General features: G+C 36.9%; 29 non-coding genes and 26 pseudogenes across 29 annotated transcripts; all 55 read right to left on the reverse strand.

The window, feature by feature from the left end:
- Positions 1–46: 46 nt before the first annotated feature.
- Positions 47–165, reverse strand: LOC113344000. Its single transcript, XR_003357537.1, has one exon. It is a non-coding gene; the product is annotated as a 5S ribosomal RNA (ribosomal RNA).
- A 381-nt stretch (positions 166–546) lies between these two features.
- LOC113343558 lies at positions 547–665 on the reverse strand. Its single transcript, XR_003357294.1, has one exon. It is a non-coding gene; the product is annotated as a 5S ribosomal RNA (ribosomal RNA).
- Positions 666–1,022: 357 nt separating this feature from the next.
- On the reverse strand, positions 1,023–1,141 carry LOC113344447. Its single transcript, XR_003357818.1, has one exon. It is a non-coding gene; the product is annotated as a 5S ribosomal RNA (ribosomal RNA).
- A 363-nt stretch (positions 1,142–1,504) lies between these two features.
- On the reverse strand, positions 1,505–1,623 carry LOC113342610. The gene has a single exon (XR_003356754.1). It is a non-coding gene; the product is annotated as a 5S ribosomal RNA (ribosomal RNA).
- Positions 1,624–1,980: 357 nt separating this feature from the next.
- LOC113343268 lies at positions 1,981–2,099 on the reverse strand. The gene has a single exon (XR_003357131.1). It is a non-coding gene; the product is annotated as a 5S ribosomal RNA (ribosomal RNA).
- A 378-nt stretch (positions 2,100–2,477) lies between these two features.
- Positions 2,478–2,596, reverse strand: LOC113344453. Its single transcript, XR_003357828.1, has one exon. It is a non-coding gene; the product is annotated as a 5S ribosomal RNA (ribosomal RNA).
- Positions 2,597–2,977: 381 nt separating this feature from the next.
- On the reverse strand, positions 2,978–3,095 carry LOC113345110 (annotated as a pseudogene).
- A 381-nt stretch (positions 3,096–3,476) lies between these two features.
- LOC113345012 lies at positions 3,477–3,595 on the reverse strand (annotated as a pseudogene).
- A 378-nt stretch (positions 3,596–3,973) lies between these two features.
- Positions 3,974–4,092, reverse strand: LOC113343701. The gene has a single exon (XR_003357374.1). It is a non-coding gene; the product is annotated as a 5S ribosomal RNA (ribosomal RNA).
- A 382-nt stretch (positions 4,093–4,474) lies between these two features.
- Positions 4,475–4,593, reverse strand: LOC113343706. The gene has a single exon (XR_003357375.1). It is a non-coding gene; the product is annotated as a 5S ribosomal RNA (ribosomal RNA).
- Positions 4,594–4,974: 381 nt separating this feature from the next.
- Positions 4,975–5,093, reverse strand: LOC113344861 (annotated as a pseudogene).
- Positions 5,094–5,473: 380 nt separating this feature from the next.
- LOC113345126 lies at positions 5,474–5,592 on the reverse strand (annotated as a pseudogene).
- Positions 5,593–5,984: 392 nt separating this feature from the next.
- On the reverse strand, positions 5,985–6,103 carry LOC113344293. The gene has a single exon (XR_003357739.1). It is a non-coding gene; the product is annotated as a 5S ribosomal RNA (ribosomal RNA).
- Positions 6,104–6,482: 379 nt separating this feature from the next.
- Positions 6,483–6,601, reverse strand: LOC113344965 (annotated as a pseudogene).
- Positions 6,602–6,982: 381 nt separating this feature from the next.
- Positions 6,983–7,101, reverse strand: LOC113344339. Its single transcript, XR_003357771.1, has one exon. It is a non-coding gene; the product is annotated as a 5S ribosomal RNA (ribosomal RNA).
- Positions 7,102–7,482: 381 nt separating this feature from the next.
- LOC113344662 lies at positions 7,483–7,601 on the reverse strand (annotated as a pseudogene).
- Positions 7,602–7,958: 357 nt separating this feature from the next.
- LOC113343696 lies at positions 7,959–8,077 on the reverse strand. The gene has a single exon (XR_003357373.1). It is a non-coding gene; the product is annotated as a 5S ribosomal RNA (ribosomal RNA).
- Positions 8,078–8,440: 363 nt separating this feature from the next.
- Positions 8,441–8,559, reverse strand: LOC113342938. The gene has a single exon (XR_003356925.1). It is a non-coding gene; the product is annotated as a 5S ribosomal RNA (ribosomal RNA).
- Positions 8,560–8,919: 360 nt separating this feature from the next.
- LOC113344009 lies at positions 8,920–9,038 on the reverse strand. The gene has a single exon (XR_003357539.1). It is a non-coding gene; the product is annotated as a 5S ribosomal RNA (ribosomal RNA).
- Positions 9,039–9,417: 379 nt separating this feature from the next.
- LOC113344376 lies at positions 9,418–9,536 on the reverse strand. Its single transcript, XR_003357780.1, has one exon. It is a non-coding gene; the product is annotated as a 5S ribosomal RNA (ribosomal RNA).
- Positions 9,537–9,915: 379 nt separating this feature from the next.
- LOC113344460 lies at positions 9,916–10,034 on the reverse strand. Its single transcript, XR_003357830.1, has one exon. It is a non-coding gene; the product is annotated as a 5S ribosomal RNA (ribosomal RNA).
- A 381-nt stretch (positions 10,035–10,415) lies between these two features.
- Positions 10,416–10,533, reverse strand: LOC113345077 (annotated as a pseudogene).
- A 381-nt stretch (positions 10,534–10,914) lies between these two features.
- On the reverse strand, positions 10,915–11,033 carry LOC113345043 (annotated as a pseudogene).
- Positions 11,034–11,413: 380 nt separating this feature from the next.
- On the reverse strand, positions 11,414–11,532 carry LOC113344867 (annotated as a pseudogene).
- Positions 11,533–11,912: 380 nt separating this feature from the next.
- LOC113345133 lies at positions 11,913–12,031 on the reverse strand (annotated as a pseudogene).
- Positions 12,032–12,412: 381 nt separating this feature from the next.
- LOC113344398 lies at positions 12,413–12,531 on the reverse strand. The gene has a single exon (XR_003357796.1). It is a non-coding gene; the product is annotated as a 5S ribosomal RNA (ribosomal RNA).
- A 379-nt stretch (positions 12,532–12,910) lies between these two features.
- LOC113344725 lies at positions 12,911–13,029 on the reverse strand (annotated as a pseudogene).
- Positions 13,030–13,408: 379 nt separating this feature from the next.
- Positions 13,409–13,526, reverse strand: LOC113345203 (annotated as a pseudogene).
- A 381-nt stretch (positions 13,527–13,907) lies between these two features.
- On the reverse strand, positions 13,908–14,026 carry LOC113344328. Its single transcript, XR_003357765.1, has one exon. It is a non-coding gene; the product is annotated as a 5S ribosomal RNA (ribosomal RNA).
- Positions 14,027–14,405: 379 nt separating this feature from the next.
- On the reverse strand, positions 14,406–14,524 carry LOC113344973 (annotated as a pseudogene).
- A 381-nt stretch (positions 14,525–14,905) lies between these two features.
- Positions 14,906–15,024, reverse strand: LOC113344344. Its single transcript, XR_003357773.1, has one exon. It is a non-coding gene; the product is annotated as a 5S ribosomal RNA (ribosomal RNA).
- Positions 15,025–15,405: 381 nt separating this feature from the next.
- On the reverse strand, positions 15,406–15,524 carry LOC113344665 (annotated as a pseudogene).
- A 382-nt stretch (positions 15,525–15,906) lies between these two features.
- Positions 15,907–16,025, reverse strand: LOC113345141 (annotated as a pseudogene).
- A 381-nt stretch (positions 16,026–16,406) lies between these two features.
- LOC113344334 lies at positions 16,407–16,525 on the reverse strand. Its single transcript, XR_003357770.1, has one exon. It is a non-coding gene; the product is annotated as a 5S ribosomal RNA (ribosomal RNA).
- Positions 16,526–16,903: 378 nt separating this feature from the next.
- LOC113344949 lies at positions 16,904–17,022 on the reverse strand (annotated as a pseudogene).
- A 382-nt stretch (positions 17,023–17,404) lies between these two features.
- LOC113344350 lies at positions 17,405–17,523 on the reverse strand. The gene has a single exon (XR_003357774.1). It is a non-coding gene; the product is annotated as a 5S ribosomal RNA (ribosomal RNA).
- A 381-nt stretch (positions 17,524–17,904) lies between these two features.
- LOC113344672 lies at positions 17,905–18,023 on the reverse strand (annotated as a pseudogene).
- A 379-nt stretch (positions 18,024–18,402) lies between these two features.
- LOC113345191 lies at positions 18,403–18,521 on the reverse strand (annotated as a pseudogene).
- A 380-nt stretch (positions 18,522–18,901) lies between these two features.
- Positions 18,902–19,020, reverse strand: LOC113343972. Its single transcript, XR_003357531.1, has one exon. It is a non-coding gene; the product is annotated as a 5S ribosomal RNA (ribosomal RNA).
- A 367-nt stretch (positions 19,021–19,387) lies between these two features.
- Positions 19,388–19,506, reverse strand: LOC113344954 (annotated as a pseudogene).
- Positions 19,507–19,887: 381 nt separating this feature from the next.
- On the reverse strand, positions 19,888–20,006 carry LOC113344803 (annotated as a pseudogene).
- Positions 20,007–20,387: 381 nt separating this feature from the next.
- LOC113344679 lies at positions 20,388–20,506 on the reverse strand (annotated as a pseudogene).
- A 379-nt stretch (positions 20,507–20,885) lies between these two features.
- LOC113343272 lies at positions 20,886–21,004 on the reverse strand. Its single transcript, XR_003357132.1, has one exon. It is a non-coding gene; the product is annotated as a 5S ribosomal RNA (ribosomal RNA).
- Positions 21,005–21,385: 381 nt separating this feature from the next.
- Positions 21,386–21,504, reverse strand: LOC113343135. Its single transcript, XR_003357059.1, has one exon. It is a non-coding gene; the product is annotated as a 5S ribosomal RNA (ribosomal RNA).
- Positions 21,505–21,885: 381 nt separating this feature from the next.
- Positions 21,886–22,004, reverse strand: LOC113343789. The gene has a single exon (XR_003357407.1). It is a non-coding gene; the product is annotated as a 5S ribosomal RNA (ribosomal RNA).
- Positions 22,005–22,384: 380 nt separating this feature from the next.
- Positions 22,385–22,503, reverse strand: LOC113343000. The gene has a single exon (XR_003356979.1). It is a non-coding gene; the product is annotated as a 5S ribosomal RNA (ribosomal RNA).
- Positions 22,504–22,884: 381 nt separating this feature from the next.
- LOC113344873 lies at positions 22,885–23,003 on the reverse strand (annotated as a pseudogene).
- Positions 23,004–23,383: 380 nt separating this feature from the next.
- LOC113345149 lies at positions 23,384–23,502 on the reverse strand (annotated as a pseudogene).
- Positions 23,503–23,883: 381 nt separating this feature from the next.
- Positions 23,884–24,002, reverse strand: LOC113343976. Its single transcript, XR_003357532.1, has one exon. It is a non-coding gene; the product is annotated as a 5S ribosomal RNA (ribosomal RNA).
- Positions 24,003–24,369: 367 nt separating this feature from the next.
- On the reverse strand, positions 24,370–24,488 carry LOC113344959 (annotated as a pseudogene).
- A 381-nt stretch (positions 24,489–24,869) lies between these two features.
- Positions 24,870–24,988, reverse strand: LOC113344886 (annotated as a pseudogene).
- A 381-nt stretch (positions 24,989–25,369) lies between these two features.
- Positions 25,370–25,488, reverse strand: LOC113344685 (annotated as a pseudogene).
- A 379-nt stretch (positions 25,489–25,867) lies between these two features.
- Positions 25,868–25,986, reverse strand: LOC113343275. Its single transcript, XR_003357133.1, has one exon. It is a non-coding gene; the product is annotated as a 5S ribosomal RNA (ribosomal RNA).
- Positions 25,987–26,366: 380 nt separating this feature from the next.
- Positions 26,367–26,485, reverse strand: LOC113343280. The gene has a single exon (XR_003357134.1). It is a non-coding gene; the product is annotated as a 5S ribosomal RNA (ribosomal RNA).
- Positions 26,486–26,865: 380 nt separating this feature from the next.
- Positions 26,866–26,984, reverse strand: LOC113343286. The gene has a single exon (XR_003357135.1). It is a non-coding gene; the product is annotated as a 5S ribosomal RNA (ribosomal RNA).
- Between the last annotated feature and the right edge of the window lie 284 nt (positions 26,985–27,268).

Consider the following 27,268-nt stretch of genomic DNA (forward strand, 5'->3'; position numbering starts at 1 on the left):
CTACTCGTCACTGCCCTTCATTAGACAAATCGGCAAAAAACAAAAAGCCAATCAACACGAGGACTTCCCAAGAGGTCACCCATCTTAGTACTACTCTCTCCCAAGCACGCTTTACTGCAGAGTTCTGATGGGTTCTGGTGCATTAGTGCTGGTATGATCGATTGTTGAAAGGATCTTACTAGTTTTACTACTTAACACGTCTCCAATGTGTTGGCTCGATCCGTCTAACGCCTATTAATTCTTCGTGGAAAGTCCGATCAGGACGATTGATGACTCGTTGGAAACCTTACGACGAGGAGATTTTTTTGGAGCAGTCAATCTAAACAATTAACATCTTTTTAATAGTTTTTTTAGTTAAAATACATTAAAAATGTATTATAATATTCAATTAAATGCCCGGCGTCCGGGTTTTCAACAAATTAGGAAATAATTCAAAAGAATTTATTCCAAAAACATAAAGTCCTAGATAAAACAAATATATTTCACTACTCGTCACTGCCCTTCATTAGACAAATCGACAAAAAAAAATGGCAAAAAAACAAAAATGGCAATCAACACGAGGACTTCCCAAGAGGTCACCCATCTTAGTACCACTCTCGCCCAAGCACGCTTAACTGCAGAGTGCTGATGGGTTCTGGTGCATTAGTGCTGGTATGATCGATTGTTGAAAGGATCTTACTAGTTTTACTACTTAACACGTCTCCAATAGGTTGGCTCGATCCGGCTAACGCTTATTAATTCTTCGTGGAAGGTCCGATCAGGACAAGTGATGATTCGTTGGAAAACTTACGGCGAGGAGATTTTTTGGAGCAGTTATTCTGAACAATTAACATCTTTTTAATAGTTTTTTTTAGTAAATATTCAATTAAATGCCCGACGTCCGGGTTTTCAAGAAATTAGGAAATAATTCAAAAGCATTTTGTCTAAAAAGATAAAGTCCTAATGAAAACAAATATATTTCACTACTCGTCAATGCCCTTCATTAGACAAATCGGCAAAAAAAAAGGCAAAAAATCAAAAAAGGCAATCAGCACGAGGACTTCCCAAGAGGTCACCCATCTTAGTACTACTCTCGCTCAAGCACGCTTAACTGCAGAGTAATGATGGGTTCTGGTGCATTAGTGCTGGTATGATCGATTCCTGAAAGGATCTTACTAGTTTTACTACTTAACACGTCTCCAATGTGTTGGCTCGATCCGTCTAACGCATATTAATTCTTTATGGAAAGTCCGATCAGGACAAGTGATGACTCGTTGAAAACCTTACGGCGAGGAGATTGTTTTGGAGCAGTTATTCTGAACAATCAACATATTTTTAATAGTTTGTTTTAGTGAAAATACATTAAAATGCATTATAATATTGAATTAAATTCCCTTCGTTCGGGTTTTCAACAAATTAGGAAATAAATTAAAAGAATTTTGTCCAAAAGATAAAGTCCTAGTCAAATCAAATATATTTCACTACTCGTCTTTGCCCTTCATTAGACAAATCGGCAAAAAAAATAGGCAATCAACACGAGGACTTCCCAAGAGGTCACCCATCTTAGTACTACTCTCGCCCAAGCACGCTTAACTACAGAGTTCTGATGGGTTCTGGTGCATTAGTGCTGGTATGATCGATTGCTGAAAGGATCTTACTAGTTTTACTACTTAACACGTCTCCAATGTGTTGGCTCGATCCGTCAAACGCCTATTAATTCTTCGTGGAAAGTCCGATCGGGACAAGTGATGACTCGTTGGAAACCTTACGGCGAGGAGATTGTTTTGGAGCAATTATTCTGAACAATTAACATCTTTTTAATAGTTTTTTTAGTAAATATTCAATTAAATGCTCGGCGTCCGGGTTTTCAAGAAATTAGAAAATAATTCAAAAGAATTTTGTCCAAAAAGATAAATTCCTAATAAAAACAAATATATTTCACTACTCGTCACTGCCCTTCATTAGACAAATCGGCAAAAAAAAGGCAAAAAAACAAAAAAAGGCAATCAACACGAGGACTTCCCAAGAGGTCACCCATCTTAGTACTACTCTCGCCCAAGCACGCTTAACTGCAGAGTAATGATGGGTTCTGGTGCATTAGTGCTGGTATGATCGATTGCTGAAAGGATCGTACTAGTTTTACTACTTAACACGTCTCCAATGTATTGGCTCGATCCGTCTAACACATATTAATTCTTTATGGACAGTCCGATCAGGACAAGTGATGACTCGTTGGAAACCTTACGGCGAGGAGATTGTTTTGGAGCAGTTATTCTGAACAATCAACATATTTTTAATAGTTTTTTTAGTGAAAATACATTAAAAATGCATTATAATATTCAATTAAAACTCGACGTCCGGGTTTTCAACAAATTAGGAAATAATTCAAAAGCATTTTGTCTAAAAAGATAAAGTCCTGGTGAAAACAAATATATTTCACTACTCGTCACTGCCCTTCATTAGACAAATCGCAAAAAAAATGGCAAAAAAACAAAAAAGACAAACAACACAAGAACTTCCCAAGAGGTCACCCATCTTAGTACTACTCTCGCCCAAGCACGCTTAACTGCAGAGTTATGATGTGTTCTGGTGCATTAGTGCTAGTATGATCGATTGCTGAAAGGATGTTACTAGTTTTACTACTTAACACGTCTCCAATGTGTTGGCTCGATCCGTCTAACGCCTATTAATTCTTCGTGGAAAGTCCGATCAGGACAAGTGATGACTCGTTGGAAACCTTACGGCGAGGAGATCGTTTTGGAGAAGTCATTCCGAACAATGAACATCTTTTTAATAGTTTTTTTTAGAGAAAATACATTAAAAATGCATTATAATATTCAATTAAATACCCGGCGTCCGGGTTTTCAACAAATTAGGAAGTAATTCAAAAGAATTTTGTCCAAAAAGATAAAGTCCTAGTGAAAACAAATATATTTCACTACTCGTCACTGCCCTTCATTAGACAAATCGGTTAAAAAAATGGCAAAAAAACAAAAAAAGCAATCAACACGAGGACTTCCCAAGAGGTCACCCATCTTAGTACTACTCTCGCTAAGCACGCTTAACTGCATAGTTCTGCTGGGTTCTGGTGCATTAGTGCTGGTATGATCGATTGTTGAAAGGATCTTACCAGTATTACTACTTAACACGTCTTCAATGTATTGGCTTGATCCGTCTAACGCCTATTAATATTTCGTGCAAAGTCCGATCAGGACAAGTGATGACTCTTTGGAAACCTTACGGCGAGGAGATTGTTTTGGAGCAATTATTCTGAACAATCAACATATTTTTAATAGTTTGTTTTAGTGAAAATACATTAAAAATGCATTATAATATTCAATTAAATACCCGACGTCCGGGTTTTCAACAAATTAGGAAATAATTCAAAAGAATTTTGTCCAAAAAGATAAAGTCCTGGTGAAAACAAATATATTTCACTACTCGTCACTGCCCTTCATTAGACAAATCGGCAAAAAAAATGGCAAAACAACAAAAAAGGCAATCAACACGAGGACTTCCCAAGAGGTCACCCATCTTAGTACTACTCTCGGCCAAGCACGCTTAACTGTAGAGTTCTGCTGGGTTCTGGTGCATTAGTGTTGGTATGATCGAGTGGTGAAAGGATCTTACTAGTTTACTACTTAACACGTCTCCAATGTGTTGGATCAATCCGTCTAACGCCTATTAATTCTTTATGGAAAGTCCGATCAGGACAAGTGATGATTCGTTGGAAACCTTACGGCGAGAAGATTGTTTTGGAGCAGTTATTCTGAACAATCAACATATTTTTAATAATTTGTTTTAGTGAAAATACATTAAAATGCATTATAATATTCAATTAAATGCCTTGCGTTCGGGTTTTCAACAAATTAGGAAACAATTCAAAAGAATTAGGTCCAAAAGATAAAGTCCTAGTCAAATCAAATATATTTCACTACTCGTCTTTGCCGTTCATTAGACAAATCGGCAAAAAAAATGGCAAATAAACAAAAAAGGCAAACAACACAAGGACTTCCCAAGAGGTCACCCATCTTAGTACTACTCTCGCCCAAGCACGCTTTACTGCAGAGTTCTGATGGGTTCTGGTGCATTAGTGCTGGTATGATCGATTGTTGAAAGGATCTTACTAGTTTTACTACTTAACACGTCTCCAATGTGTTGGCTCGATCCGTCTAACGCCTATTAATTCTTTATGGAAAGTCCGATCAGGACAAGTGATGATTCGTTGGAAACCTTACGGCGAGGAGATTGTTTTGGAGCAATTATTCTGAACAATCAACATATTTTTAATAGTTTGTTTTAGAGAAAATACATTAAAAATGCATTATAATATTCAATTAAATGCCCGGCATCCGGTTTTTCAACAAATTAGGAAATAATTCAAAAGAATTTTGTCCAAAAAGATAAAGTCCTAGTGAAAACAAATATATTTCACTACTCGTCACTGCCCTTAATTAGACAAATCGTCAAAATAAAATGGCAAAAAAACAAAAAAGGCAATCATCACGAGGACTTCCCAAGAGGTCACCCATCTTAGTACTACTCTCGCCCAAGCACGCTTAACTGCAGAGTTCTGCTGGGTTCTGGTGCATTAGTGCTGGTATGATTGATTGCTAAAAAGATCTTACTAGTTTTACTACTTAACACGTCTCCAATGTGTTGGCTCGATCCGTCTAACGCCTATTAATTCTTCGTGGAAAGTCCGATCGGGACAAGTGATGACTCGTTGGAAACCTTACGGCGAGGAGATTGTTTTGGAGCAGTTATTCTGAACAATCAACAAATTTTTAATAGTTTTTTTAGTGAAAATACATTAAAAATGCATTATAATATTCAATTAAATACCCGGCGTCCGGGTTTTCAATAAATTAGGAAATAATTCAAAAGGATTTTTTCCAAAAAGATAAATTCCTGGTGAAAATCAATATATTTCGCTACTCGCCTTTTCCCTTCATTAGACAAATCGGCAAAATAAAATGGCAAAAAAACAAAAAAGGCAATCAACACGAGGACTTCCCAAGAGGTCACCCATCTTAGTACTACTCTCGGCCAAGCACGCTTTACTGCTGAGTAATGATGGGTTCTGGTACATTAGTGCTGGTATGATCGATTCCTGAAAGGATCTTACTAGTTTTACTACTTAACACGTTTCCAATGTGTTGGCTCGATCCATCTAACGCCTATTAATTCTTCGTGGAAAGTCCGATCAGGACAAGTGATGACTCGTTGGAAACCTTACGGCGAGGATATTGTTTTGGAGCAGTTATTCTGAACAATCAACATATTTTTAATAGTTTTTTAAGTGAAAATACATTAAAATGCATTATAATATTCAATTAAATGCCCGGCGTCCGGGTTTTCAACAAATTAGGAAATAATTTAAAAGAATTTTGTCCAAAAGATAAAGTCCTAGTGAAAACAAGTATATTTCACTACTCGTCTTTGCCCTTCATTCGACAAATCGGCAAAAAAAAAATGGCAAAAAAACAAAAAAGACAATCAACACGAGGACTTCCCAAAAGGTCACCCATGTTTGTACTACTCTCGCCCAAGCACGCTTAACTGCATAGTTCTGCTGGGTTCTGGTGCATTATTTCTGGTATGATCGATTGCTGAAAGGATCTTACTAGTTTTACTACTTAACACGTCTCCAATGTGTTAGTTCGATCCGTCTAACGCCTATTAATTCTTCGTGGAAACTCCGATCAGGACAAGTGATGACTCGTTGGAAACCTTACGGCGAGGAGATTGTTTTGGAGCAGTTATTCTGAACAATCAACATATTTTTAATAGTTTTTTTAGTAAAAATACATTAAAAATGCATTAAAAATGCATTATAATATTCAATTAAATACCCGACGTCCGGGTTTTCAACAAATTAGGATATAATTCAAAAGCATTTTGTCCAAATGGATAAAGTCCTGGTGAAAACAAATATATTTCGCTACTCGTCTTTGCCCTTCATTAGACAAATCGGCAAAATAAAATGGCAAAAAAACAAAAAAGGCAATCAACACGAGGACTTCCCAAGAGGTCACCCATCTTAGTACTACTCTCGCCCAAGCACGCTTAACTGCAGAGTTATGCTAGGTTCTGGTGCATTAGTGCTGGTATGATCGATTGCTAAAAGGATCTTACTAGTTTTACTACTTAACACGTCTCCAATGTGTTGGCTCGATCCGTCTAACGCCTATTAATTCTTCGTGGAAAGTCCGATCGGGACAAGTGATGACTCGTTGGAAAGCTTACGGCGAGGAGATTGTTTTGGAGCAGTTATTCTGAACAATCAACATATTTTTAATAGTTTGTTTTAGTGAAAATACATTAAAATGCATTATAATATTCAATTAAATGCCCGGCGTCCGGGTTTTCAACAAATTAGGAAATAATTCAAAAGAATTTTGTCCAAAAGATAAAGTCCTAGTGAAAACAAATATATTTCACTACTCGTCTTTGCCCTTCATTAGACAAATCGGCAAAAAAAATGGCAAAAAAACAAAAAAGGCAATCAACACGAGGACTTCCCAAGAGGTCACCGATCTTAGTACTACTCTCGTCCAAGCACGCTTAACTGTAGAGTTCCGATGGGTTCGGATGCATTAGTGCTGGTATGAACGATTGCTGAAAGGATCTTACTAGTTTTACTATTTAACACGTCTCCAATGTGTTGGCTCGATCCGTCTAACGCCTATTAATTCTTCGTGGAAAGTCCGATCAGGACAAGTGATGACTCGTTGGAAACCTCACGGCGAGGAGATTGTTTTGGAGAAGTTATTCTTAACAATCAACATATTTTTAATAGTTTTTTTTTAGTGAAAATACATTAAAATGCATTATAATTTTCAATTAAATGCCCGGCGTCCGGGCTTTCAACAAATTAGGAAATAATTCAAAAGGATTTTGTCCAAAAGATAAAGTCCTAGTGAAAACAAATATATTTCACTACTCGTCTTTGCCCTTCATTAGACAAATCGGCAAAAAAAAATGGCAAAAAAACAAAAAAGGCAATCAACACGAGGACTTCCGAAGAGGTCACCCATCTTAGTACTACTCTCGTCCAAGCACGCTTAACTGCATAGTTCTGCTGGGTTCTGGTGCATTAGTGCTGGTATGATCGATTGCTGAAAGGATCTTACTAGTTTTATTACTTAAAACGTCTCAAATGTGTTAGCTCGATCGGTTTAACGCCTATTAATTCTTCGTGGAAAGTCCGATCAGGATAAGTGATGACTCGTTGGAAACCTTATGGCGAGGAGATTGTTTTGTAGTAGTTATTCGGAACAATCAACATATTTTTAATAGTTTTTTTAGTAAAAATACATTAAAAATGCATTATAATATTCAATTAAATACCCGGCGTCCGGGTTTTCAACAAATTAGGAAATAATTCAAAAGCATTTTGTCCAAAAAGATAAAGTCCTGTTGAAAACAAATATATTTCGCTACTCGTCTTTGCCCTTCATTAGACAAATCAGCAAAATAAAATGGCAAAAAAACAAAAAAGGCAATCAACACGAGGACTTCCCAAGAGGTCACCCATCTTAGTACTACTCTCGGCCAAGCACGCTTTACAGCTGAGTAATGATGGGTTCTGGTGCATTAGTGCTGGTATGATCGATTGCTGAAAGGATCTTACTAGTTTTACTACTTAACACGTCTCCAATGTGTTGGCTCGATCCGGCTAACGCTTATTAATTCTTCGTGGAAGGTCCGATCAGGACAAGTCATGATTCGTTGGAAACCTTACGGCGAGGAGATTTTTTGGAGCAGTTATTCTGAACAATTAACATCTTTTTAATAGTTTTTTTTAGTAAATATTCAATTAAATGCCCGACGTCCGGGTTTTCAAGAAATTAGGAAATAATTCAAAAGCATTTTGTCTAAAAAGATAAAGTCCTAATGAAAACAAATATATTTCACTACTCGTCACTGCCCTTCATTAGACAAATCGGCAAAAAAAAAGGCAAAAAATCAAAAAAGGAAATCAACACGAGGACTTCCCAAGAGGTCACCCATCTTAGTACTACTCTCGCCCAAGCACGCTTAACTGCAGAGTAATGATGGGTTCTGGTGCATTAGTGCTGGTATGATCGATTGCTGAAAGGATCTTACTAGTTTTACTACTTAACACGTCTCCAATGTGTTGGCTCGATCCGTCTAACGCATATTAATTCTTTATGGAAAGTCCGATCAGGACAAGTGATGACTCGTTGAAAACCTTACGGCGAGGAGATTGTTTTGGAGCAGTTATTCTGAACAATCAACATATTTTTAATAGTTTGTTTTAGTGAAAATACATTAAAATGCATTATAATATTGAATTAAATTCCCTTCGTTCGGGTTTTCAACAAATTAGGAAATAAATTAAAAGAATTTTGTCCAAAAGATAAAGTCCTAGTCAAATCAAATATATTTCACTACTCGTCTTTGCCCTTCATTAGACAAATCGGCAAAAAAAATAGGCAATCAACACGAGGACTTCCCAAGAGGTCACCCATCTTAGTACTACTCTTGCCCAAGCACGCTTAACTACAGAGTTCTGATGGGTTCTGGTGCATTAGTGCTGGTATGATCGATTGCTGAAAGGATCTTACTAGTTTTACTACTTAACACGTCTCCAATGTGTTGGCTCGATCCGTCAAACGCCTATTAATTCTTCGTGGAAAGTCCGATCGGGACAAGTGATGACTCGTTGGAAACCTTACGGCGAGGAGATTGTTTTGGAGCAATTATTCTGAACAATTAACATCTTTTTAATAGTTTTTTTTAGTAAATATTCAATTAAATGCTCGGGGTCCGGGTTTTCAAGAAATTAGAAAATAATTCAAAAGAATTTTGTCCAAAAAGATAAATTCCTAATAAAAACAAATATATTTCACTACTCGTCACTGCCCTTCATTAGACAAATCGGCAAAAAAAAAAGGCAAAAAAACAAAAAAAGGCAATCAACACGAGGACTTCCCAAGAGGTCACCCATCTTAGTACTACTCTCTCCCAAGCACGCTTAACTGCAGAGTAATGATGGGTTCTGGTGCATTAGTGCTGGTATGATCGATTGCTGAAAGGATCGTACTAGTTTTACTACTTAACACGTCTCCAATGTATTGGCTCGATCCGTCTAACACATATTAATTCTTTATGGACAGTCCGATCAGGACAAGTGATGACTCGTTGGAAACCTTACGGCGAGGAGATTGTTTTGGAGCAGTTATTCTGAACAATCAACATATTTTTAATAGTTTTTTTAGTGAAAATACATTAAAAATGCATTATAATATTCAATTAAAACTCGACGTCCGGGTTTTCAACAAATTAGGAAATAATTCAAAAGCATTTTGTCTAAAAAGATAAAGTCCTGGTGAAAACAAATATATTTCACTACTCGTCACTGCCCTTCATTAGACAAATCGCAAAAAAAAATGGCAAAAAAACAAAAAAGACAAACAACACAAGAACTTCCCAAGAGGTCACCCATCTTAGTACTACTCTCTCCCAAGCACGCTTAACTGCAGAGTAATGATGGGTTCTGGTGCATTAGTGCTGGTATGATCGATTGCTGAAAGGATCGTACTAGTTTTACTACTTAACACGTCTCCAATGTATTGGCTCGATCCGTCTAACACATATTAATTCTTTATGGACAGTCCGATCAGGACAAGTGATGACTCGTTGGAAACCTTACGGCGAGGAGATTGTTTTGGAGCAGTTATTCTGAACAATCAACATATTTTTAATAGTTTTTTTAGTGAAAATACATTAAAAATGCATTATAATATTCAATTAAAACTCGACGTCCGGGTTTTCAACAAATTAGGAAATAATTCAAAAGCATTTTGTCTAAAAAGATAAAGTCCTGGTGAAAACAAATATATTTCACTACTCGTCACTGCCCTTCATTAGACAAATCGCAAAAAAAAATGGCAAAAAAACAAAAAAGACAAACAACACAAGAACTTCCCAAGAGGTCACCCATCTTAGTACTACTCTCGCCCAAGCACGCTTAACTGCAGAGTTATGATGTGTTCTGGTGCATTAGTGCTAGTATGATCGATTGCTGAAAGGATGTTACCAGTTTTACTACTTAACACGTCTCCAATGTGTTGGCTCGATCCGTCTAACGCCTATTAATTCTTCGTGGAAAGTCCGATCAGGACAAGTGATGACTCGTTGGAAACCTTACGGCGAGGAGATCGTTTTGGAGAAGTCATTCCGAACAATGAACATCTTTTTAATAGTTTTTTTTAGAGAAAATACATTAAAAATGCATTATAATATTCAATTAAATACCCGGCGTCCGGGTTTTCAACAAATTAGGAAATAATTCAAAAGAATTTTGTCCAAAAAGATAAAGTCCTAGTGAAAACAAATATATTTCACTACTCGTCACTGCCCTTCATTAGACAAATCGGTTAAAAAAATGGCAAAAAAACAAATAAGGCAATCAACACGAGGACTTCCCAAGAGGTCACCCATCTTAGTACTACTCTCGCTAAGCACGCTTAACTGCATAGTTCTGCTGGGTTCTGGTGCATTAGTGCTGGTATGATCGATTGTTGAAAGGATCTTACTAGTTTTACTACTTAACACGTCTTCAATGTATTGGCTTGATCCGTCTAACGCCTATTAATATTTCGTGCAAAGTCCGATCAGGACAAGTGATGACTCGTTGGAAACCTTACGGCGAGGAGATTGTTTTGGAGCAATTATTCTGAACAATCAACATATTTTTAATAGTTTGTTTTAGTGAAAATACATTAAAAATGCATTATAATATTCAATTAAATACCCGACGTCCGGGTTTTCAACAAATTAGGAAATAATTCAAAAGAATTTTGTCCAAAAAGATAAAGTCCTGGTGAAAACAAATATATTTCACTACTCGTCACTGCCCTTCATTAGACAAATCGGCAAAAAAAATGGCAAAACAACAAAAAAGGCAATCAACACGAGGACTTCCCAAGAGGTCACCCATCTTAGTACTACTCTCGGCCAAGCACCCTTAACTGTAGAGTTCTGCTGGGTTCTGGTGCATTAGTGTTGGTATGATCGAGTGGTGAAAGGATCTTACTAGTTTACTACTTAACACGTCTCCAATGTGTTGGATCAATCCGTCTAACGCCTATTAATTCTTTATGGAAAGTCCGATCAGGACAAGTGATGATTCGTTGGAAACCTTACGGCGAGAAGATTGTTTTGGAGCAGTTATTCTGAACAATCAACATATTTTTAATAGTTTTTTTAGTGAAAATACATTAAAAATGCATTATAATATTCAATTAAATACCCGGCGTCCGGGTTTTCAATAAATTAGGAAATAATTCAAAAGGATTTTGTCCAAAAAGATAAATTCCTGGTGAAAATCAATATATTTCGCTACTCGCCTTTTCCCTTCATTAGACAAATCGGCAAAATAAAATGGCAAAAAAACAAAAAAGGCAATCAACACGAGGACTTCCCAAGAGGTCACCCATCTTAGTACTACTCTCGGCCAAGCACGCTTTACTGCTGAGTAATGATGGGTTCTGGTACATTAGTGCTGGTATGATCGATTCCTGAAAGGATCTTACTAGTTTTACTACTTAACACGTTTCCAATGTGTTGGCTCGATCCATCTAACGCCTATTAATTCTTCGTGGAAAGTCCGATCAGGACAAGTGATGACTCGTTGGAAACCTTACGGCGAGGAGATTGTTTTGGAGCAGTTATTCTGAACAATCAACATATTTTTAATAGTTTTTTAAGTGAAAATACATTAAAATGCATTATAATATTCAATTAAATGCCCGGCGTCCGGGTTTTCAACAAATTAGGAAATAATTCAAAAGAATTTTGTCCAAAAGATAAAGTCCTAGTGAAAACAAGTATATTTCACTACTCTTCTTTGCCCTTCATTCGACAAATCGGCAAAAAAAAAATGGCAAAAAAACAAAAAAGACAATCAACACGAGGACTTCCCAAAAGGTCACCCATGTTTGTACTACTCTCGCCCAAGCACGCTTAACTGCATAGTTCTGCTGGGTTCTGGTGCATTATTTCTGGTATGATCGATTGCTGAAAGGATCTTACTAGTTTTACTACTTAACACGTCTCCAATGTGTTAGTTCGATCCGTCTAACGCCTATTAATTCTTCGTGGAAACTCCGATCAGGACAAGTGATGACTCGTTGGAAACCTTACGGCGAGGAGATTGTTTTGGAGCAGTTATTCTGAACAATCAACATATTTTTAATAGTTTTTTTAGTAAAAATACATTAAAAATGCATTATAATATTCAATTAAATACCCGACGTCCGGGTTTTCAACAAATTAGGATATAATTCAAAAGCATTTTGTCCAAATGGATAAAGTCCTGGTGAAAACAAATATATTTCGCTACTCGTCTTTGCCCTTCATTAGACAAATCGGCAAAATAAAATGGCAAAAAAACAAAAAAGGCAATCAACACGAGGACATCCCAAGAGGTCACCCATCTTAGTACTACTCTCGCCCAAGCACGCTTAACTGCAGAGTTATGCTGGGTTCTGGTGCATTAGTGCTGGTATGATCGATTGCTAAAAGGATCTTACTAGTTTTACTACTTAACACGTCTCCAATGTGTTGGCTCGATCCGTCTAACGCCTATTAATTCTTCGTGGAAAGTCCGATCGGGACAAGTGATGACTCGTTGGAAAGCTTACGGCGAGGAGATTGTTTTGGAGCAGTTATTCTGAACAATCAACATATTTTTAATAGTTTGTTTTAGTGAAAATACATTAAAATGCATTATAATATTCAATTAAATGCCCGGCGTCCGGGTTTTCAACAAATTAGGAAATAATTCAAAAGAATTTTGTCCAAAAGATAAAGTCCTAGTGAAAACAAATATATTTCACTACTCGTCTTTGCCCTTCATTAGACAAATCCGCAAAAAAAATGGCAAAAAAACAAAAAAGGCAATCAACACGAGGACTTCCCAAGAGGTCACCCATCTTAGTACTACTCTCGGCCAAGCACGCTTTACTTCTGAGTAATGATGGGTTCTGGTACATTAGTGCTGGTATGATCGATTCCTGAAAGGATCTTACTAGTTTTACTACTTAACACGTTTCCAATGTGTTGGCTCGATCCATCTAACGCCTATTAATTCTTCGTGGAAAGTCCGATCAGGACAAGTGATGACTCGTTGGAAACCTTACGGCGAGGATATTGTTTTGGAGCAGTTATTCTGAACAATCAACATATTTTTAATAGTTTTTTAAGTGAAAATACATTAAAATGCATTATAATATTCAATTAAATGCCCGGCGTCCGGGTTTTCAACAAATTAGGAAATAATTTAAAAGAATTTTGTCCAAAAGATAAAGTCCTAGTGAAAACAAGTATATTTCACTACTCGTCTTTGCCCTTCATTCGACAAATCGGCAAAAAAAAATGGCAAAAAAACAAAAAAGACAATCAACACGAGGACTTCCCAAAAGGTCACCCATGTTTGTACTATCTCGCCCAAGCACGCTTAACTGCATAGTTCTGCTGGGTTCTGGTGCATTATTTCTGGTATGATCGATTGCTGAAAGGATCTTACTAGTTTTACTACTTCACACGTCTCCAATGTGTTAGTTCGATCCGTCTAACGCCTATTAATTCTTCGTGGAAACTCCGATCAGGACAAGTGATGACTCGTTGGAAACCTTACGGCGAGGAGATTGTTTTGGAGCAGTTATTCTGAACAATCAACATATTTTTAATAGTTTTTTTAGTAAAAATACATTAAAAATGCATTATAATATTCAATTAAATACCCGACGTCCGGGTTTTCAACAAATTAGGATATAACTCAAAAGCATTTTGTCCAAATGGATAAAGTCCTGGTGAAAACAAATATATTTCGCTACTCGTCTTTGCCCTTCATTAGACAAATCGGCAAAATAAAATGGCAAAAAAACAAAAAAGGCAATCAACACGAGGACTTCCCAAGAGGTCACCCATCTTAGTACTACTCTCGCCCAAGCACGCTTAACTGCAGAGTTATGCTGGGTTCTGGTTCATTAGTGCTGGTATGATCGATTGCTAAAAGGATCTTACTAGTTTTACTACTTAACACGTCTCCAATGTGTTGGCTCGATCCGTCTAACGCCTATTAATTCTTCGTGGAAAGTCCGATCGGGACAAGTGATGACTCGTTGGAAAGCTTACGGCGAGGAGATTGTTTTGGAGCAGTTATTCTGAACAATCAACATATTTTTAATAGTTTGTTTTAGTGAAAATACATTAAAATGCATTATAATATTCAATTAAATGCCCGGCGTCCGGGTTTTCAACAAATTAGGAAATAATTCAAAAGAATTTTGTCCAAAAGATAAAGTCATAGTGAAAACAAATATATTTCACTACTCGTCTTTGCCCTTCATTAGACAAATCGGCAAAAAAAATGGCAAAAAAACAAAAAAGGCAATCAACACGAGGACTTCCCAAGAGGTCACCGATCTTAGTACTACTCTCGTCCAAGCACGCTTAACTGTAGAGTTCCGATGGGTTCGGATGCATTAGTGCTGGTATGAACGATTGCTGAAAGGATCTTACTAGTTTTACTATTTAACACGTCTCCAATGTGTTGGCTCGATCCGTCTAACGCCTATTAATTCTTCGTGGAAAGTCCGATCAGGACAAGTGATGAGTCGTTGGAAACCTTACGGCGAGGAGATTGTTTTGGAGAAGTTATTCTTAACAATCAACATATTTTTAATAGTTTTTTTTTAGTGAAAATACATTAAAATGCATTATAATTTTCAATTAAATGCCCGGCGTCCGGGCTTTCAACAAATTAGGAAATAATTCAAAAGGATTTTGTCCAAAAGATAAAGTCCTAGTGAAAACAAATATATTTCACTACTCGTTTTTGCCCTTCATTAGACAAATCGGCAAAAAAAAATGGCAAAAAAACAAAAAAGGCAATCAACACGAGGACTTCCGAAGAGGTCACCCATCTTAGTACTACTCTCGTCCAAGCACGCTTAACTGCATAGTTCTGCTGGGTTCTGGTGCATTAGTGCTGGTATGATCGATTGCTGAAAGGATCTTACTAGTTTTATTACTTAAAACGTCTCAAATGTGTTAGCTCGATCGGTTTAACGCCTATTAATTCTTCGTGGAAAGTCCGATCAGGATAAGTGATGACTCGTTGGAAACCTTATGGCGAGGAGATTGTTTTGTAGTAGTTATTCGGAACAATCAACATATTTTTAATAGTTTTTTTAGTAAAAATACATTAAAAATGCATTATAATATTCAATTAAATACCCGGCGTCCGGGTTTTCAACAAATTAGGAAATAATTCAAAAGCATTTTGTCCAAAAAGATAAAGTCCTGTTGAAAACAAATATATTTCGCTACTCGTCTTTGCCCTTCATTAGACAAATCAGCAAAATAAAATGGCAAAAAAACAAAAAAGGCAATCAACACGAGGACTTCCCAAGAGGTCACCCATCTTAGTACTACTCTCGGCCAAGCACGCTTTACAGCTGAGTAATGATGGGTTCTGGTGCATTAGTGCTGGTATGATCGATTGCTGAAAGGATCTTACTAGTTTTACTACTTAACACGTCTCCAATGTGTTGGCTCGATCCGTCTAACGCCTATTAATTCTTCGTGGAAAGTCCGATCGGGACAAGTGATGACTCGTTGGAAACCTTACGGCGAGGAGATTGTTTTGGAGCAGTTATTCTGAATAATTAACATCTTTTTAATAGTTTTTTTAGTGAAAATACATTAAAAATGCATTATAATATTCAATTAAATGCCCGGCGTCCGGGTTTTCAACAAATTAGGAAATAATTCAAAAGAATTTTGTCCAAAAGATAAAGTCCTAGTGAAAACAAGTATATTTCACTACTCGTCTTTGCCCTTCATTCGACAAATCGGCAAAAAAAAAAATGGCAAAAAAACAAAAAAGACAATCAACACGAGGACTTCCCAAAAGGTCACCCATGTTTGTACTACTCTCGCCCAAGCACGCTTAACTGCATAGTTCTGCTGGGTTCTGGTGCATTATTTCTGGTATGATCGATTGCTGAAAGGATCTTACTAGTTTTACTACTTAACACGTCTCCAATGTGTTAGTTCGATCCGTCTAACGCCTATTAATTCTTCGTGGAAAGTCCGATCAGGACAAGTGATGAGTCGTTGGAAACCTTACGGCGAGGAGATTGTTTTGGAGCAGTTATTCTGAACAATCAACATATTTTTAATAGTTTTTTTAGTAAAAATACATTAAAAATGCATTATAATATTCAATTAAATACCCGACGTCCGGGTTTTCAACAAATTAGGATATAATTCAAAAGCATTTTGTCCAAATGGATAAAGTCCTAGTGAAAACAAATATATTTCGCTACTCGTCTTTGCCCTTCATTAGACAAATCGGCAAAATAAAATGGCAAAAAAACAAAAAAGGCAATCAACACGAGGACTTCCCAAGAGGTCACCCATCTTAGTACTACTCTCGCCCAAGCACGCTTAACTGCAGAGTTATGCTGGGTTCTTGTGCATTAGTGCTGGTATGATCGATTGCTAAAAGGATCTTACTAGTTTTACTACTTAACACGTCTCCAATGTGTTGGCTCGATCCGTCTAACGCCTATTAATTCTTCGTGGAAAGTCCGATCGGGACAAGTGATGACTCGTTGGAAAGCTTACGGCGAGGAGATTGTTTTGGAGCAGTTATTCTGAACAATCAACATATTTTTAATAATTTGTTTTAGTGAAAATACATTAAAATGCATTATAATATTCAATTAAATGCCCGGCGTCCGGGTTTTCAACAAATTAGGAAATAATTCAAAAGAATTTTGTCCAAAAGATAAAGTCCTAGTGAAAACAAATATATTTCACTACTCGTCTTTGCCCTTCATTAGACAAATCGGCAAAAAAATGGCAAAAAAACAAAAAAGGCAATCAACACGAGGACTTCCCAAGAGGTCACCGATCTTAGTACTACTCTCGTCCAAGCACGCTTAACTGTAGAGTTCTGATGGGTTCGGATGCATTAGTACTGGTATGAACGATTGCTGAAAGGATCTTACTAGTTTTACTATTTAACACGTCTCCAATGTGTTGGCTCGATCCGTCTAACGCCTATTAATTCTTCGTGGAAAGTCCGATCGGGACAAGTGATGACTCGTTGGAAACCTTACGGCGAGGAGATTGTTTTGGAGAAGTTATTCTTAACAATCAACATATTTTTAATAGTTTTTTTTTAGTGAAAATACATTAAAATGCATTATAATATTCAATTAAATGCCCGGCGTCCGGGCTTTCAACAAATTAGGAAATAATTCAAAAGGATTTTGTCCAAAAGATAAAGTCCTAGTGAAAACAAATATATTTCACTACTCGTCTTTTCCCTTCATTAGACAAATCGGCAAAAAAAAAATGGCAAAAAAACAAAAAAGGCAATCAACACGAGGACTTCCGAAGAGGTCACCCATCTTAGTACTACTCTCGTCCAAGCACGCTTAACTGCATAGTTCTGCTGGGTTCTGGTGCATTAGTGCTGGTATGATCGATTGCTGAAAGGATCTTACTAGTTTTATTACTTAAAACGTCTCAAATGTGTTAGCTCGATCCGTTTAACGCCTATTAATTCTTCGTGGAAAGTCCGATCAGGATAAGTGATGACTCGTTGGAAACCTTATGGCGAGGAGATTGTTTTGTAGTAGTTATTCGGAACAATCAACATATTTTTAATAGTTTTTTTAGTAAAAGTACATTAAAAATGCATTATAATATTCAATTAAATACCCGGCGTCCGGGTTTTCAACAAATTAGGAAATAATTCAAAAGCATTTTGTCCAAAAAGATAAAGTCCTGTTGAAAACAAATATATTTCGCTACTCGTCTTTGCCCTTCATTAGACAAATCAGCAAAATAAAATGGCAAAAAAACAAAAAAGGCAATCAACACGAGGACTTCCCAAGAGGTCACCCATCTTAGTACTACTCTCGGCCAAGCACGCTTTACAGCTGAGTAATGATGGGTTCTGGTGCATTAGTGCTGGTATGATCGATTGCTGAAAGGATCTTACTAGTTTTACTACTTAACACGTCTCCAATGTGTTGGCTCGATCCGTCTAACGCCTATTAATTCTTCGTGGAAAGTCCGATCGGGACAAGTGATGACTCGTTGGAAACCTTACGGCGAGGAGATTGTTTTGGAGCAGTTATTCTGAATAATTAACATTTTTTTAATAGTTTTTTTAGTGAAAATACATTAAAAATGCATTATAATATTCAATTAAATGCCCGGCGTCCGGGTTTTCAACAAATTAGGAAATAATTCAAAAGAATTTTGTCCAAAAGATAAAGTCCTAGTGAAAACAAGTATATTTCACTACTCGTCTTTGCCTTTCATTCGACAAATCGGCAAAAAAAATGGCAAAAAAACAAAAAAGACAATCAACACGAGGACTTCCCAAAAGGTACCCCATGTTTGTACTACTCTCGCCCAAGCACGCTTAACTGCATAGTTCTGCTGGGTTCTGGTGCATTATTTCTGGTATGATCGATTGCTGAAAGGATCTTACTAGTTTTACTACTTAACACGTCTCCAATGTGTTAGTTCGATCCGTCTAACGCCTATTAATTCTTCGTGGAAAGTCCGATCAGGACAAGTGATGAGTCGTTGGAAACCTTACGGCGAGGAGATTGTTTTGGAGCAGTTATTCTGAACAATCAACATATTTTTAATAGTTTTTTAGTAAAAATACATTAAAAATGCATTATAATATTCAATTAAATACCCGACGTCCGGGTTTTCAACAAATTAGGATATAATTCAAAAGCATTTTGTCCAAATGGATAAAGTCCTGGTGAAAACAAATATATTTCGCTACTCGTCTTTGCCCTTCATTAGACAAATCGGCAAAATAAAATGGCAAAAAAACAAAAAAGGCAATCAACACGAGGACTTCCCAAGAGGTCACCCATCTTAGTACTACTCTCGCCCAAGCACGCTTAACTGCAGAGTTATGCTGGGTTCTGGTGCATTAGTGCTGGTATGATCGATTGCTAAAAGGATCTTACTAGTTTTACTACTTAACACGTCTCCAATGTGTTGGCTCGATCCGTCTAACGCCTATTAATTCTTCGTGGAAAGTCCGATCGGGACAAGTGATGACTCGTTGGAAAGCTTACGGCGAGGAGATTGTTTTGGAGCAGTTATTCTGAACAATCAACATATTTTTAATAATTTGTTTTAGTGAAAATACATTAAAATGCATTATAATATTCAATTAAATGCCCGGCGTCCGGGTTTTCAACAAATTAGGAAATAATTCAAAAGAATTTTGTCCAAAAGATAAAGTCCTAGTGAAAACAAATATATTTCACTACTCGTCTTTGCCCTTCATTAGACAAATCGGCAAAAAAACAAAAAAGGCAATCAACACGAGGACTTCCCAAGAGGTCACCGATCTTAGTACTACTCTCGTCCAAGCACGCTTAACTGTAGAGTTCTGATGGGTTCGGATGCATTAGTACTGGTATGAACGATTGCTGAAAGGATCTTACTAGTTTTACTATTTAACACGTCTCCAATGTGTTGGCTCGATCCGTCTAACGCCTATTAATTCTTCGTGGAAAGTCCGATCGGGACAAGTGATGACTCGTTGGAAACCTTACGGCGAGGAGATTGTTTTGGAGCAGTTATTCTTAACAATCAACATATTTTTAATAGTTTTTTTTAGTGAAAATACATTAAAATGCATTATAATATTCAATTAAATGCCCGGCGTCCGGGCTTTCAACAAATTAGGAAATAATTCAAAAGGATTTTGTCCAAAAGATAAAGTCCTAGTGAAAATAAATATATTTCACTACTCGTCTTTGCCCTTCATTAGACAAATCGGCAAAAAAAAAATGGCAAAAAAACAAAAAAGGCAATCAACACGAGGACTTCCGAAGAGGTCACTCATCTTAGTACTACTCTCGTCCAAGCACGCTTAACTGCATAGTTCTGCTGGGTTCTGGTGCATTAGTGCTGGTATGATCGATTGCTGAAAGGATCTTACTAGTTTTATTACTTAAAACGTCTCAAATGTGTTAGCTCGATCCGTTTAACGCCTATTAATTCTTCGTGGAAAGTCCGATCAGGATAAATGATGACTCGTTGGAAACCTTACGGCGAGGAGATTGTTTTGTAGCAGTTATTCGGAACAATCAACATATTTTTAATAGTTTTTTTAGTAAAAATACATTAAAAATGCATTATAATATTCAATTAAATACCCGGCGTCCGGGTTTTCAACAAATTAGGAAATAATTCAAAAGCATTTTGTCCAAAAAGATAATGTCCTGTTGAAAACAAATATATTTCGCTACTCGTCTTTGCCCTTCATTAGACAAATCAGCAAAATAAAATGGCAAAAAAACAAAAAAGGCAATCAACACGAGGACTTCCCAAGAGGTCACCCATCTTAGTACTACTCTCGGCCAAGCACGCTTTACAGCTGAGTAATGATGGGTTCTGGTGCATTAGTGCTGGTATGATCGATTGCTGAAAGGATCTTACTAGTTTTACTACTTAACACGTCTCCAATGTGTTGGCTCGATCCGTCTAACGCCTATTAATTCTTCGTGGAAAGTCCGATCGGGACAAGTGATGACTCGTTGGAAACCTTACGGCGAGGAGATTGTTTTGGAGCAGTTATTCTGAATAATTAACATCTTTTTAGTAGTTTTTTTAGTGAAAATACATTAAAAATGCATTATAATATTCAATTAAATGCCCGGCGTCCGGGTTTTCAACAAATTAGAAAATAATTCAAAATAATTTTGTCCAAAAAGATAAAGTCCTCGTGAAAACAAATATATTTCACTACTCGTCTCTGCCCTTCATTAGACAAATCGGAAAAAAAATGGTAAAAAAACAAAAAAGGCAATCAACACGAGGACTTCCCAAGAGGTCACCCATCTTAGTACTACTCTCGCCCAACCACGCTTAACTGCAGAGTTCTGATGGGTTCTGGTGCATTAGTGCTGGTATGATCGATTGCTGAAAGGATCTTACTAGTTTTACTACTTAACACGTCTCCAATGTGTTGGCTCGATCCGTCTAACGCCTATTAATTCTTCGTGGAAAGTCCGATCGGGACAAGTGATGACTCGTTGGAAACCTTACGGCGAGGAGATTGTTTTGGAGCAGTTATTCTGAATAATTAACATATTTTTAATAGTTTTTTTTAGTGAAAATACATTTAAAATGCATTATAATATTCAATTAAATGCCCGGCGTCCGGGTTTTCAACAAATTAGAAAATAATTCAAAAGAATTTTGTCCAAAAAGATAAAGTTCTCGTGAAAACAAATATATTTCACTACTCGTCGCTGCCCTTCATTAGACAAATCGGCAAAAAAAATGGCAAAAAAACAAAAAAGGCAATCAACACGAGGACTTCCCAAGAGGTCACCCATCTTAGTACTACTCTCGCCCAAGCACGCTTAACTGCAGAGTTCTGATGGGTTCTGGTGCATTAGTGCTGGTATGATCGATTGCTGAAAGGATCTTACTAGTTTTACTACTTAACACGTCTCCAATGTGTTGGCTCGATCCGTCTAACGCCTATTAATTCTTCGTGGAAAGTCCGATCGGGACAAGTGATGACTCGTTGGAAACCTTACGGCGAGGAGATTGTTTTGGAGCAGTTATTCTGAATAATTAACATATTTTTAATAGTTTTTTTTAATGAAAATACATTAAAAATGCATTATAATATTCAATTAAATGCCCGGCGTCCGGGTTTTCAACAAATTAGAAAATAATTCAAAAGAATTTTGTCCAAAAAGATAAAGTCCTCGTGAAAACAAATATATTTCACTACTCGTCGCTGCCCTTCATTAGACAAATCGGCAAAAAAAATGGCAAAAAAACAAAAAAGGCAATCAACACGAGGACTTCCCAAGAGGTCACCCATCTTAGTACTACTCTCGCCCAAGCACGCTTAACTGCAGAGTTCTGATGGGTTCTGGTGCATTAGTGCTGGTATGATCGATTGCCGAAAGGATCTTACTAGTTTTACTACTTAACACGTCTCCAATGTGTTGGCTCGATCCGTCTAACGCCTATTAATTTTCCGTGGAAAGTCCGATCGGGACAAGTGATGACTCGTTGGAAACCTTACGGCGAGGAGATTGTTTTGGAGCAGTTATTCTGAATAATTAACATATTTTTAATAGTTTTTTTAGTGAAAATACATTAAAAATGCATTATAATATTCAATTAAATGCCCGGCGTCCGGGGTTTCAACAAATTAGAAAATAATTCAAAAGAATTTTGTCCAAAAAGATAAAGTCCTCGTGAAAACAAATATATTTCACTACTCGTCGCTGCCCTTCATTAGACAAATCGGCAAAAAAAATGGCAAAAAAACAAAAAAGCCAATCAACACGAGGACTTCCCAAGAGGTCACCCATCTTAGTACTACTCTCGCCCAAGCACGCTTAACTGCAGAGTTCTGATGGGTTCTGGTGCATTAGTGCTGGTATGATCGATTGCTGAAAAGATCTTACTAGTTTTACTACTTAACACGTCTCCAATGTGTTGGCTCGATCCGTCTAACGCCTATTAATTCTTCGTGGAAAGTCCGATCGGGACAAGTGATGACTCGTTGGAAACCTTACGGCGAGGAGATTGTTTTGGAGCAGTTATTCTGAACAATCAACAAATTTTTAATAGTTTTTTTAGTGAAAATACATTAAAAATGCATTATAATATTCAATTAAATACCCGGCGTCCGGGTTTTCAATAAATTAGGAAATAATTCAAAAGGATTTTTTCCAAAAAGATAAATTCCTGGTGAAAATCAATATATTTCGCTACTCGCCTTTTCCCTTCATTAGACAAATCGGCAAAATAAAATGGCAAAAAAACAAAAAAGGCAATCAACACGAGGACTTCCCAAGAGGTCACCCATCTTAGTACTACTCTCGGCCAAGCACGCTTTACTGCTGAGTAATGATGGGTTCTGGTACATTAGTGCTGGTATGATCGATTCCTGAAAGGATCTTACTAGTTTTACTACTTAACACGTTTCCAATGTGTTGGCTCGATCCATCTAACGCCTATTAATTCTTCGTGGAAAGTCCGATCAGGACAAGTGATGACTCGTTGGAAACCTTACGGCGAGGATATTGTTTTGGAGCAGTTATTCTGAACAATCAACATATTTTTAATAGTTTTTTAAGTGAAAATACATTAAAATGCATTATAATATTCAATTAAATGCCCGGCGTCCGGGTTTTCAACAAATTAGGAAATAATTTAAAAGAATTTTGTCCAAAAGATAAAGTCCTAGTGAAAACAAGTATATTTCACTACTCGTCTTTGCCCTTCATTCGACAAATCGGCAAAAAAAAAATGGCAAAAAAACAAAAAAGACAATCAACACGAGGACTTCCCAAAAGGTCACCCATGTTTGTACTACTCTCGCCCAAGCACGCTTAACTGCATAGTTCTGCTGGGTTCTGGTGCATTATTTCTGGTATGATCGATTGCTGAAAGGATCTTACTAGTTTTACTACTTAACACGTCTCCAATGTGTTAGTTCGATCCGTCTAACGCCTATTAATTCTTCGTGGAAACTCCGATCAGGACAAGTGATGACTCGTTGGAAACCTTACGGCGAGGAGATTGTTTTGGAGCAGTTATTCTGAACAATCAACATATTTTTAATAGTTTTTTTAGTAAAAATACATTAAAAATGCATTATAATATTCAATTAAATACCCGACGTCCGGGTTTTCAACAAATTAGGATATAATTCAAAAGCATTTTGTCCAAATGGATAAAGTCCTGGTGAAAACAAATATATTTCGCTACTCGTCTTTGCCCTTCATTAGACAAATCGGCAAAATAAAATGGCAAAAAAACAAAAAAGGCAATCAACACGAGGACTTCCCAAGAGGTCACCCATCTTAGTACTACTCTCGCCCAAGCACGCTTAACTGCAGAGTTATGCTGGGTTCTGGTGCATTAGTGCTGGTATGATCGATTGCTAAAAGGATCTTACTAGTTTTACTACTTAACACGTCTCCAATGTGTTGGCTCGATCCGTCTAACGCCTATTAATTCTTCGTGGAAAGTCCGATCGGGACAAGTGATGACTCGTTGGAAAGCTTACGGCGAGGAGATTGTTTTGGAGCAGTTATTCTGAACAATCAACATATTTTTAATAATTTGTTTTAGTGAAAATACATTAAAATGCATTATAATATTCAATTAAATGCCCGGCGTCCGGGTTTTCAACAAATTAGGAAATAATTCAAAAGAATTTTGTCCAAAAGATAAAGTCCTAGTGAAAACAAATATATTTCACTACTCGTCTTTGCCCTTCATTAGACAAATCGGCAAAAAAACAAAAAAGGCAATCAACACGAGGACTTCCCAAGAGGTCACCGATCTTAGTACTACTCTCGTCCAAGCACGCTTAACTGTAGAGTTCTGATGGGTTCGGATGCATTAGTACTGGTATGAACGATTGCTGAAAGGATCTTACTAGTTTTACTATTTAACACGTCTCCAATGTGTTGGCTCGATCCGTCTAATGCCTATTAATTCTTCGTGGAAAGTCCGATCGGGACAAGTGATGACTCGTTGGAAACCTTACGGCGAGGAGATTGTTTTGGAGCAGTTATTCTTAACAATCAACATATTTTTAATAGTTTTTTTTAGTGAAAATACATTAAAATGCATTATAATATTCAATTAAATGCCCGGCGTCCGGGCTTTCAACAAATTAGGAAATAATTCAAAAGGATTTTGTCCAAAAGATAAAGTCCTAGTGAAAATAAATATATTTCACTACTCGTCTTTGCCCTTCATTAGACAAATCGGCAAAAAAAAAATGGCAAAAAAACAAAAAAGGCAATCAACACAAGGACTTCCGAAGAGGTCACTCATCTTAGTACTACTCTCGTCCAAGCACGCTTAACTGCATAGTTCTGCTGGGTTCTGGTGCATTAGTGCTGGTATGATCGATTGCTGAAAGGATCTTACTAGTTTTATTACTTAAAACGTCTCAAATGTGTTAGCTCGATCCGTTTAACGCCTATTAATTCTTCGTGGAAAGTCCGATCAGGATAAATGATGACTCGTTGGAAACCTTACGGCGAGGAGATTGTTTTGTAGCAGTTATTCGGAACAATCAACATATTTTTAATAGTTTTTTTAGTAAAAATACATTAAAAATGCATTATAATATTCAATTAAATACCCGGCGTCCGGGTTTTCAACAAATTAGGAAATAATTCAAAAGCATTTTGTCCAAAAAGATAATGTCCTGTTGAAAACAAATATATTTCGCTACTCGTCTTTGCCCTTCATTAGACAAATCAGCAAAATAAAATGGCAAAAAAACAAAAAAGGCAATCAACACGAGGACTTCCCAAGAGGTCACCCATCTTAGTACTACTCTCGGCCAAGCACGCTTTACAGCTGAGTAATGATGGGTTCTGGTGCATTAGTGCTGGTATGATCGATTGCTGAAAGGATCTTACTAGTTTTACTACTTAACACGTCTCCAATGTGTTGGCTCGATCCGTCTAACGCCTATTAATTCTTCGTGGAAAGTCCGATCGGGACAAGTGATGACTCGTTGGAAACCTTACGGCGAGGAGATTGTTTTGGAGCAGTTATTCTGAATAATTAACATCTTTTTAGTAGTTTTTTTAGTGAAAATACATTAAAAATGCATTATAATATTCAATTAAATGCCCGGCGTCCGGGTTTTCAACAAATTAGAAAATAATTCAAAATAATTTTGTCCAAAAAGATAAAGTCCTCGTGAAAACAAATATATTTCACTACTCGTCTCTGCCCTTCATTAGACAAATCGGAAAAAAAATGGTAAAAAAACAAAAAAGGCAATCAACACGAGGACTTCCCAAGAGGTCACCCATCTTAGTACTACTCTCGCCCAACCACGCTTAACTGCAGAGTTCTGATGGGTTCTGGTGCATTAGTGCTGGTATGATCGATTGCTGAAAGGATCTTACTAGTTTTACTACTTAACACGTCTCCAATGTGTTGGCTCGATCCGTCTAACGCCTATTAATTCTTCGTGGAAAGTCCGATCGGGACAAGTGATGACTCGTTGGAAACCTTACGGCGAGGAGATTGTTTTGGAGCAGTTATTCTGAATAATTAACATCTTTTTAATAGTTTTTTTAGTGAAAATACATTAAAAATGCATTATAATATTCAATTAAATGCCCGGCGTCCGGGTTTTCAAAAAATTAGAAAATAATTCAAAATAATTTTGTCCAAAAAGATAAAGTCCTCGTGAAAACAAATATATTTCACTACTCGTCTCTGCCCTTCATTAGACAAATCGGAAAAAAAATGGCAAAAAAAACAAAAAAGGCAATCAACACGAGGACTTCCCAAGAGGTCACCCATCTTAGTACTACTCTCGCCCAACCACGCTTAACTGCAGAGTTCTGATGGGTTCTGGTGCATTAGTGCTGGTATGATCGATTGCTGAAAGGATCTTACTAGTTTTACTACTTAACACGTCTCCAATGTGTTGGCTCGATCCGTCTAACGCCTATTAATTCTTCGTGGAAAGTCCGATCGTGACAAGTGATGACTCGTTGGAAACCTTACGGTGAGGAGATTGTTTTGGAGCAGTTATTCTGAATAATTAACATCTTTTTAATAGTTTTTTTAGTGAAAATACATTAAAAATGCATTATAATATTCAATTAAATGCCCGGCGACCGGGTTTTCAAAAAATTAGAAAATAATTCAAAAGAATTTTTTCCAAAAAGATAAAGTCCTCGTGAAAACAAATATATTTCACTACTCGTCGCTGCCCTTCATTAGACAAATCGGCAAAAAAAATGGCAAAAAAACAAAAAAGGCAATCAACACGAGGACTTCCCAAGAGGTCACCCATCTTAGTACTACTCTCGCCCAACCACGCTTAACTGCAGAGTTCTGATGGGTTCTGGTGCATTAGTGCTGGTATGATCGATTGCTGAAAGGATCTTACTAGTTTTACTACTTAACACGTCTCCAATGTGTTGGCTCGATCCGTCTAACGCCTATTAATTCTTCGTGGAAAGTCCGATCGGGACAAGTGATGGCTCGTTGGAAACCTTACGGCGAGGAGATTGTTTTGGAGCAGTTATTCTGAATAATTAACATATTTTTAATAGTTTTTTTTAGTGAAAATACATTAAAAATGCATTATAATATTCAATTAAATGCCCGGCGTCCGGGTTTTCAAAAAATTAGAAAATAATTCAAAAGAATTTTGTCC

Source organism: Papaver somniferum, chromosome 1 (assembly GCF_003573695.1).
Source record: "Papaver somniferum cultivar HN1 chromosome 1, ASM357369v1, whole genome shotgun sequence".
NCBI lineage: Eukaryota > Viridiplantae > Streptophyta > Magnoliopsida > Ranunculales > Papaveraceae > Papaver > Papaver somniferum.